The 8,623-nt window shown below is 50.2% G+C and overlaps 1 protein-coding gene across 1 annotated transcript in view; it reads left to right on the top strand.

Annotated features, from left to right (window-relative positions):
* Positions 1-2,536: 2,536 nt before the first annotated feature.
* The window catches only part of NAP1L1 (nucleosome assembly protein 1 like 1), a 46,052-nt gene continuing 39,965 nt past the window's right edge, over positions 2,537-8,623 (top strand). The window contains exon 1 of the mRNA XM_090041580.1: positions 2,537-2,685. The gene's annotated coding sequence lies outside the window, so the exon portion shown is untranslated. The remainder of the gene's footprint in view (positions 2,686-8,623) is intronic.

The raw sequence follows: 8,623 nt of genomic DNA, 5'->3' as shown, positions 1-8,623 counted from the left end.
TAGCTTGGTTGTGAGAATGTGGTGGGAGACCATATCAAAAGCCTTGCTAAAGTCACTGTAGATCACATCCACTGCTCTCCCTGGATCCACAGAACCAGTTGTCTTGTCATAGCAAGCAATCAAGTTGGTCAGGCATGACTTCCTCTTGATGAATCCATGCTGACTGTCCCTAATCACCTTCTCCAAGTGTGTGTATGGCCTCACTATCCCTGCACCTCAGTTCCTCTTACACTGGACTCTGCAACTGTAGTGAGGGATTTTTGCCAGCCCCAAGTGGCTCCCACTTCTGTGTTTTGGAAGAATTATAGGTCGCCTTTTCTGGGAAAAGAATCAGCCTGGAATATCACTCGCCTAAAAATCACACTTTTCACTGGCAATTAGTAAGGAGCCAAACAGAGAGAGGATTCATTACGTAGGATGAACGAGCCATGCAAGTAATACAAACCATAGGTTTGGAGACAGAAATGTAGAACAAGTGCAGATTCTTACCCTCTCATCTAGCTTCCCCTAGCCATCCATGAGAGTCTTTTCCAGAGGCCTTTCTGCTGACTCTGGCAGTGAGACCGTGTAACTGGGGCCAGCAAACTTCCAAAGCCTGAGATTCAAAGATGAATATTCTAGCACAGCTAGGGTCATGCCTTGCTTTTGTTATTGTGAGTAGCAATTTTTCTGGCCCTAGGAAGTGACAGCAAGAGTTAATTAGCAGTTCTGCCCACTCCCTGAGTTCTCTGGCTCTTTAGGTGACCACCGATCCTCTGGATCATGGTGTACGCCTAAGAAGTCTAGTCAGGTGCTTGGTGAATCTGCTTGTGACAGACGAGCCCAATTTGAAAGTGACCCAACTTGTTACAAGTTTCACAGAGCCATGTAGTGTCTGAGCTGGAGTCCAAGTTTACAGCACACTACATCCTTCTTTCTTACTTTGCTTCCATCCTCTGGGTCAAAGCTGCTTCATGGTGAGCTGCACCAGTGCCAAGCTTTCTACGCTGATGTTACACCACCAGCACTTTGTACTTTGTATCATTTTTGCATGTGTTGTGGTACTGCCAGAGAACTCGACCCTGCTTTCTAGAACTGTCTCGAATCTCTCACTGTATCAAATATTCTTGGGGATATGGTGTCTTCCCATTCTCCTGACTTGGTCAAGCCATCACAACCTCCTCTTCTTGACAGCAGCTCCTGAGCGTGTCAGTCCTGCATGCTCCAGTACCTGTGTGTTTGACATTTTGTCTTCCTACTTCGTTCTCTGGCTAAAACATCCAAAACCATAGAGCTATACATAGCCGGCTTAACATAATCCATAGTGATAGACTTGGCACAACACAGGATTTCCAATGAGCCTACACCTGCCCTATCAATACAATAAAACACCAGAAAATGATGACATGTCATGAAGCCCAAAACACAACAGGGTCTGTAACAATAGGAACAACTTTTTGTGGGGGAACAACCCTCACCCTCCTTTTTCTGTCTTTACATCTGTCCTTTAGGCCTGTCTCTCTCAGGTTTGCTGTCCCAGCCTGAATCTCATGATGTTACAGGGGAATAAAACTACAGAAGAAGGCCCTTTCTCTTTTGATTTGCCCTGTTCCCCTGCCACATTTCTCTCCAGATTAAGTCATGGGTTGCGGGGGCATCTCTGTGGTCTGGCCACATTGTAGGTTTCCTTCCTCCTTCCTTTTCTGTCAGTAGGTACCTGTCACCTCCCTCCCAGCCTGGTTCTGCAGGGCAGGGATGCTCTCTGTGAGGGCCCTTACAATGCTATGAGGGAAATACTGGGTAGCCTGAGCAGCACGGTGCTGTATGTATGCAGGCGAAGTTCTTTGGGTTACTCTGATATAGCAGCACAGTGACAGCCTGGGCAGCACAGCACTATATTTATGCTCGCCAGCTATGCCCCTGCTGCTGGTGGTGTAGACTGGTGCCTGCCCAGACTCAGGAGGTACCAGTCGCCTCTGTTTGGGTAGATGTGATCTTTTATTAAACCAACTAAATAGTTGGGGGAAAAAGTTCTTTGCAAGGTCTGGCGTGCAAACACCCTTAGGCAGAGGGAGTCTCTGCTATACCGATGGGTTGTCGGTTGTAGCCGTGCTGGTCTCAGGACAGAGGCAGGCGAGGTTCTTTGGATAAATGCGATGCCTTTTATCAGACGGACTGAGTACTCCTAAAAGAAATCTAATCTACCCAAAGAACCTTCCCTGCTAGGATTCTGGCACGTGGCTCGGGGCGCTGGCGGGATGAGGGCGAGCTTCGGGCAACCCCGCCGCTCCGGGAGCAGCCCCGCCCAGGCAGGACGCGCGTACGAGGGGGGGGAGCGGCGTCACTCGCAAGCCCCGCCGCTCCAGTGTAAGGACGCGCAGTGTAAGGTTCAGGGCGGGAGGGCGCAGGTTGCGCGCGCTGGCCTCGCTATTGCGCATGCGCCTTGCCTAGCCAGGCAGGGTGGGGGGAGAATTCTCGCCGGCCTCCGGGAGGTGTTGGAGTGCGCGCGCTCGCGTTGCCTTGGCGACAGGGGCGCGCGGGGAAGGGGGAGGGCGGGCGCGCTGCGTGGTGACGTGAATTCTATATGAGCGCGAGCGGCGGGAGCCCGGGCCCTTTTACCGCCAGCCGCGCGGCGCCGCCTCCTCCTCGCTCCTGAGTCACCGCCGCCCCGGCCCGGCACGGCCCCGGTCCCGGCCCTGCGCGCAGGTACCGCCGCGCGCCGGGGGAGTAGAGCGGGGCTGGGGGGGCTGCGCCTGAGGGTGGTGCCCCCCGCTGGGGGCGCCCCCCCTCCGCACCCGTAGGCCGCGCCCGGCCTGCTCTGGCCCGGCTGCACGTTGGGCCAACCGGGCCCCACCGCCACGTGAGCGGGGGGGAGGGCGTGTGGGGGGAGGTGGACTGACGGACGGCCAGAGCGGGGAAGGCCGCGGGCGGCCCCGGGACCGGGGGAGTGGGCGGGTCTGGCAGCCGCGCGGCGCTCCCGAGAGGGGTCGGCTCCCTGCGGCGGGGGAAGGGAAGGGCCGGCAGAGGTTTTGCATAGGAAGCAGCCTGCAGGGTGGGGAGGGCACCTGTTCACCCTCCCCTGCCTCTGGGCCCCGGTCACCTTGACTCGAGCTGTCGGTTGTGAATGGTAGAAGTGCGCAGTGGCCCTAAGGAAACCTTCCCTGAGAGAGACAGCAAGACTGCCCCCTGTGCTGGGGCCAAAGAGGTGCTGAATTTAAGATGCTCCTCCTCCTCCCCCCAGTCAGATTCTAGACATGGCAAACTTACCTGTCTGTTTTCGTTGTGGTTTTCCACTTGCAGAATCCAGCTATTGGAGTGTTGCCTTAAATTCTTGTTGTGCCCCCAGCCCTCCCCGCTCTGCAGCAGGACGAGCATGGGTGGGAGGGTGGGCTGACTCCTGCCACTTGCCCCACAACACTGTTTGCCTACTGCCTCCCCTGCTGCCTGCCCCCACCATCCTTGGCTGTGCTCCCACTCACCACTATTTACTCTCTGGTCCCAGTTTGACCACATGGCAGTAGTTACTCCAGCTTCAGCCTGGCCACACTGTGCTGGCAGGTCTGGGGTCTGAGCTGGAGTTGCCACCACCACGGCCATGTGGCCAGGATGACTCCCTCCCAACCATGTGCTCTATGCTGGAGCCAGGGCCTAAGCCAAAGGAGCTGGGCAGGAGGAACAGTCTATGACTCGGGGGCTTTTTTCCCCCTGTGTTAATTTGGGGAAAAATATGGTGTCTTGGAGTTGAGTACATATAGTATCCAAGCTGTCAAAGCAGTAAAAACATTGGAAATTTTAAAAAGTTTGGGAGCTTCTGATGTGAATTATATGATTTAGGGATGTAAATCTGTTGTATCTTATGTTTAAACAGGTACAGATCTAGTTAGTAATTGTCTGATGAGTCTCCAAGAAAAAAAAGGTGATGCAGAAAGTGATGACGTTTGTCTAGTTTAAATCGCCTATTCATTGTTTTGTATATACATGTGGAAGTGATCCAGAAAACACAGTATTTTCAGAGTTAACAGTGAACCAGTACTTCAGTATTAACCCAGGTCTTGGGAGTCTAGGGTTCAATTATGTATTCCACCATAAATTTCCTGTCCCCTGTTTTTCCCCCAGACTCTTGTAAAATAAAATAAGTGTGTATTAGGGGTGCCGTTAAAGATTTTCTTGGCCGATACTGATGAATGATTATTATCCAGCCATATTGGCGAATACCGACTGGATAGCTGATTTACAGGACTGCAGTGTCTCACTGGTAAGTCTGCTGGGGGAGGGAGGGAGGCAGGAGGAGGGTGCAGATCAAGGCCCCCACTTGAGGGAGTGGGCAGGAGCAGGTATTGCCCAGCCAGGGCTGTGAATGTTGCCCCAGGGTGGGGTGCGGGACAGAGCTGTGGGCAGCTCATCTGGGGTGGGGTGGGGGGTAGCTCCTTGTCACTGCGTGACCCTCCGGTGGAGGCATGACGGGCATGTGCCCCCCTCCCCCCCCAGATTTGTGTGTTGGGCAGGGGCAGGCTTGGAGCTGTACCAGCCTCTTCCTGGAAGAGGGGAGGGAAGGTAGGCTAGGCCAGGGGTGTGGGCAGGGCCTAGCGCAGTGCCTTGAGCAGGGACAGCACTAGGGGGCATTTGGGTGGCTATGACCACCCCAAAATTTTCCACGGTGCCCCCATAGCCACCCCTCCCAGCACCGCTGCTGCCTGCCCCATGCAGCTGAGCCTGCCTCGCCCCTGGCTTGACTACAGCCCCGGCCTAGCCCCCCTGCCAGAATGAGGCTGGCACTGTGCCTATAGCAGGCAGCCTGCCTTCACCCCACGCACAAGTTGGGGGAGGGGGAAGGGTGGATTTGGCCCCCATGTCTCCACTGAGCGGCCCTTCCTTCTCTACCCTCAATGTCCCCCGAATGAGCCTCTGGCAGCTCCATCCCATACCCCATCCCACCTGGGCAGCGGTTGCCCCTGCCCTACTCCCTCTCTCACTGTTGGGGCCTCCATCTGCCCCCCTTTGCTCCTTCCCCTCTATAGACTTACTGGCCAGAGGCTGCTTTCCACTTTGCCAGGCTGCGGCATGCAACTGCATGCATGCACACAGCATTTATCAGTGACTATTGGCCAAAAAAAGTCAATCGCTGATGATGTTAATTTTTCTGTTATCGGTGCCTATCTGATATGCGACTGATATATCTGTGTACCTCTAGTGTTTGTACAAAAGTTTACATCTAAAAGATATTTGGGAGTAATGTGGCAATGATTATTAATTTGCTAACCATATGCATCTGCAGGCTAGTGTCCAGCTAAGCAGTATTAACAACTTATAATAATGAATTAAGTGAGTTATATCACTTGAGGCCAGAGAATTCCAAAGCACTTCATGAACTTAAGCTGATCTACAAAAATATGTATTCGGAATCATTACATGCCATTCTGGAGTGAATGGACAGTTGTAGTATACTCTGGAGCAAAATTGTGTTGTTCAGCATGAAGTTTAATAGCTTCAAGCAAGAGTATGCACAGTTGGGGTCTAGCTGGTATTTCATCTACGGGGCAACACTTTTTTGGGCTACTGTTCACTAAACTGACCACTGGCCTGATTCTTGGATGTTCAGAGGAAGAGTATTCAGTCTAGTCCAGTATTTACCATAGTTTCCTGTAATGGTTGATACCATGCAACCCTGCAACAGGCAATTACAGGATGACATAAATGAGAGAGAGCTTCCCTCCAGCTCTTATAATTGGGAGACTCATTTAACTGTTGAAATATGAATGTTTAATCTTGAAAAAACTAATTTTGTTTTATGCTGACCTCCAGACACTTGGCTTAGTACCTCAGTAATAAGTACAATAGGCTAATTTTGCAACTTGTGAAAATAGTTTTACTTTGCTTTTTTCTTCCCTTGAATTTATCATCTTTCAGTTGGATTGTCCTCTGTTGTCAGATGTTTCTGAGCTACTTGCTGCATGACACTTTTGTGTAGTCTTTTTATGTTCCTTCTTGCCCTGTTGAGTAAGATTGACAGCTCTAATTTTCTACTCTTAAGTGTTTTCTGTCCCCTAGCTGTTCTTGTTGCCAGGCTGTGATGCAATCTAATTCTGCTGCATCCTTTTTGTGATGGGATAGCCAAGACTGAACACAGTATTCCAAGCAAGGGTATATCATTTTCTTCAGTGTTTAGTTTCATTTAATTGCATTGCTTCCATGCTGGAATTTCAAGCTCACAACAGTGTAGTTTAATTCCTGGCTTTTTTCTGGGTTAAATCTACAATGGATTTGAATAAGAAACTCTGTACTGTTGTATAGGTCATCTATTTGCTTTTTGTTTACACCTGTTTACGGACATATTGTGTCTTTGTTAGTGTGCTTATCTGTCTAATCCAGGGGCTGGCAAAATATATCCCACAGGCCGCATCCGACCCACTGACCCATTCTATCTGGCCCGTGGGGCCCCTAAAAAAATTAGAAAATAAATATTTATCTGCCCTGACTGCCTATCAAAGATGACAGGAGCCAGGGGGAGCAGACAGCAGGATTAAGCAGCCTGAGCAGCAAGGCTGGCCCGACCCCAACCTACCCCCACCCAGAAACTTCTGCCTACCAGGGGCTTCTAGCCTGGACCCCTGCCAGCCTATGTCTGGTGCTGCTGCCAATGCTGGCCCTGATGCATCAGCACTGGCCCCTCCCACCGAGCTGTTGCTGCACTCCCTACACCCACTTGCTGACCCTTTTCCCCTGCCATGTGTAGCCATTTCCCTCATCCACTGGCTGGCCATTCCAGTACCACATGGTTCCCAGCTGCAGCACTGGGACTGCAGGAGCGTCTGGGACATGGTGCCGCAGCGGTAAGTGGGGGCAGGTGTTGGGGAAGTGGCAAGAGAAGGGCAGTGGTGGCAAACAAGGGGGGAAGTGGGGCTGTGTCTGCCCCAGGGCCAGGAGCAGCTTGAGCACAGAGCCCAGGCTTGGAGTAGTGCTGGCAGGGGCTCTGCTTGCTGAGGGAGGGCAGGGCAGGCTGTGGGGAAACTCTCCCCATCCACATATGCCACAGTCCTCCCCAGCCACCCTCCCCCACACACAGCCTTTCACAAACCCCACACCGACCCACACATACATTCACATGCTCCCTCACCTTGCATACACCCACATACACACACTCACAAACTGATACCCACCCACAATATACAAAAGTAAGACTTCATTTTATGCTATTATACCATCACCTCTATGTATACTACACAAACACAAGTAAACCAGGACAAAAATATTTTCTGAAATCAAATTAATGAATATTGTAGTATGTTTGATTTTTATAATATAATTTGGTTTTTATCTGGTTCCAAGATGGCAAATTCCTTTGCTCAAAGGATTACTTTTGGGGGGCAAGGGGAGGGACTTCTGGTGGCAAAGGTCAGGGATTAGGGGGTGGGACTTCTAGTCCCAAGGTGGTGACCAGGGGGCAGGGCACCTGTCAAAGGGTGGGGCTACCCATTTGGCCCTCAATGACTTGCCAAAACTTGGTAAGTGGCCCTCCATCCAAAATAATTGTCTGCCCCTTGTCTTAAGCCCTTAGACAGGAAGCCTGCATTGGCCTATTGAAATATATGCACATATTGTGTGCTCTGTCTGATGGTGTTAGTATGAGTAGGAACTTTTACATGCTTTTACAAAAATGAGGCTGGGATATGAAAGCTATCAGTTTCCTAATGTATTACCCTCTTTGTGTGGTACAAATGCAGAATTTCAAAGCCTTTTATCAATGACCAGTCAGTGAGTTATTTTTGTTTTCTGCCATTGTATAGCTAGGGATCCTCTTCCAGAAAGGGAGTTTTCTTTGGAGATCTATTAGTATTTTATTATAAAATAGATCTTATGAACGAAGACATCATACTTCATTACTAGTTTGTATCCTGGGTATGAAAGCATGTGTGATAGTGTTACTTACCTGATATTTCCATCCTGGTTTTAGTTTGCTCATAGCTTTGTCAAATTGTTTGAGTTCATATTTTCAATAGGGATGTAAATATTGTTTTAAAATATTCATTTAACCTCCTTTAATTATATCGGTTAAACCATTAACTGATGACACAGCTACTTCTGGGAGCCACTTCCAGCTCCTGGAGCCCTTTGACTGGAGGGAGGGGGAATGGGGAAGAGGTAAGCCCAGCCAGACAACACTGCCCACCTGCAGCCCTGCCCTAGAAGGGAGAGAGCACCTGTGAACAAGCAGCTAATTGCTTAACTGATGAGGTATTAGGCTGCTCCCTGTTTCCATCTTAGGCTGTGTTTACTAGTGATCCTCCTGCCTGCCTGTCTGCTCTGCTGTCTTCTGATTCCTGCTGGGGCACTGCATGGCTTGCTTCCCTTTCCTTCTTCCCTGCCAGACTGTGTCAGCCAGAGCTAAAGGATAACCTGTAAGCTAACTGATTATCACTGTACTTGTCAGTTAAGCAATTCATGGTTTAACCTTTCACATCCCTAGTTTTCAGTTACTGGCATTATTTGGAAAGTTTCAGCTAACTTGGTGTGTCCAATACCATCAGCCATATTAAACTTAGATTATTTTTCTTTTAAAAAAATAGTTTTGAGAAGCTCTGGCTACCTCCATGCTCTACAGTACAGCTTGGAATTTGACAGGAGGCTTTTCTTGTGTCGAAGATGT

The sequence above is a fragment of the Crocodylus siamensis genome, chromosome 4, assembly GCF_052110815.1.
Source record: "Crocodylus siamensis isolate JL-2025a chromosome 4, ASM5211081v1, whole genome shotgun sequence".
Classification (NCBI taxonomy): Eukaryota; Metazoa; Chordata; order Crocodylia; family Crocodylidae; genus Crocodylus; species Crocodylus siamensis.
This window is presented reverse-complemented; position numbering and strand designations above follow the sequence as displayed.